This window comes from Balaenoptera physalus (genome assembly GCF_965194825.1).
Source record: "Balaenoptera physalus genome assembly, chromosome: 9".
NCBI lineage: Eukaryota > Metazoa > Chordata > Mammalia > Artiodactyla > Balaenopteridae > Balaenoptera > Balaenoptera physalus.
The window spans coordinates 30,620,753-30,622,664 of record NC_138888.1 but is presented as its reverse complement, the minus strand read 5'-3'; positions in this window follow the sequence as shown (position 1 = coordinate 30,622,664).

The following is a 1,912-nucleotide window of genomic DNA, read 5'->3' as shown; positions in this document are numbered from 1 at the left end:
GCATCTGGGCTCTCTTCACCCATCATCCTGTCTCAAAACTGCATGAAGAATGCCATCAGTCCAGGTCAGCTGTTGTCAAAAAACCACCAGACGTGGAGTCCCATTGAGCCTGACACCATTCATGTCCCTGTGGGGTATGAACAAGGTCGTTGAGATCTTGGTTTCTCCAGCATCCACGTCCAGGAAGTGTTTGACTGTAGGAAACCCGGGTTCTCTAAGATTGTACTGAAACCACAGTACAAAACTAGGGAAGCTCACCAAGTCTTTATCCTTGGCCGTTGAAATTTACCAAGTCCTGAGCTATGAGTAGAAAGAACAGTACGGCAGCCAAGTGCTCCTGCCATGCCTGGAGGCTGAAAGAAAATGAGATTGTGGCACAGGAGACCTCAGCCCTCCAAGTGCAAGCCAAGCACACTTCCCTGTAGGGTGCATTTTTGATTGTTCGCTTTGGAAGAGACTCGTTTGTCTCCTGTCTGAGGGCACCATACCTGAACAAACCTTTCTGTCATAAACACTTTTCTAGTAGTACAAACACACTGACTCACATTTTAATCTACACCTGTGTCCAACTATGTGCTCCCACACGTGCTATGGCCTGTGTGTGTGGTCACCAAGGTGTGTCTGTGTGTGTGTGTGTGCGCCCACATATGTATGAGTGAACACGTGTTCTTTTGCATTACTCTCCATTTTAAAAACCTCCATCTTTAGTTCAAAAAAAAAAAGGACCATATTTTTATTAGATTATGGAGAACTCTGATGGTTTTCCTCCCCTGCTATTCTCTTTCCTCCTTCCCATTCAGTGTTGTTTTTTCACATTAGAACTTATTTACTTTTCCATGTTGCTGTCTTTGGATTCACTAAGAACAACTTTGGTGAAATAGCAGATCTCAGTTTTCAAAAGTACAAGCTCTTATTTGTTTAATCTTTAAATTACCATGATAAAATGCTATACAAAATAATAGCACGACACTGCAGCACTATTAACGTATAGGTTGTTTTCCTCACATTTTAAGTTTCGGTGATAATTGTCTTCATAATTAAAGTGCTATTTAGATTTATTAAGTCCCATATTTACTTCTATTTTATCTACTATGTTTCACTTTAATAATGCCAACCACGGCCAGGTAAGAACAGAATTATTAGAACACAGATTTGGTTTTGCACTATCTGTACCTAAATCACTAATCCCATTGTACACAAAAGCATGCTGCCTAAGTATTATTACTAGTGGATGTGAGGTGTTTTCCCCATCTAAAAATTTTATGTTCTTTTCAGAAACAAAAATTAAAGTGATGCATTTGGAACATGCCCAGAACATCCACAAGACAGAGGATCAAAGGAAATGTGAGGAATGAACAGTTATTTTCTGTGTAGGAGTCAAATGCTATATTTCAGAACAGCTTTTGATATTGATATGATTTCCTATTTGACCTTTTCCATGTTCCTCTTGATATTCAAAACACTTCAATTATTTAAGTGGATTTTTCCATTTTTAATACATATTTTTATAAATTATTAGGAGAAAAAGACCTTGATGATTAAAAAAACATTGGCTCATTAAGTAAACATGTAGCTTTTTAAAGACCCTTTTTCCTCGTAGTGTCAATTCCTGAAGTTATCCTCACTCTAAGAAATTGTATAAGATAGTGTTTATTGTTTTAAGGTGTTAGGCTTGGTGTAACTTGTTATGTCACAATGGATAACTTATGTCACAATGGATAACTAATACATTTGTTAAGACTGAACAGAAAAAGAAGCATTTAGGGTTTTTTGAAGCCTTCAGTATTTTAAACCTATTACTGATATGCATCAGCATGTTTTCTGTTTTAAACTAAAATTGTAGGACGGTATTGAGGCTTATCATGCTGATTCCTATTCCTAAATACATAAGGAGCTTCCTTATTTTCAAATA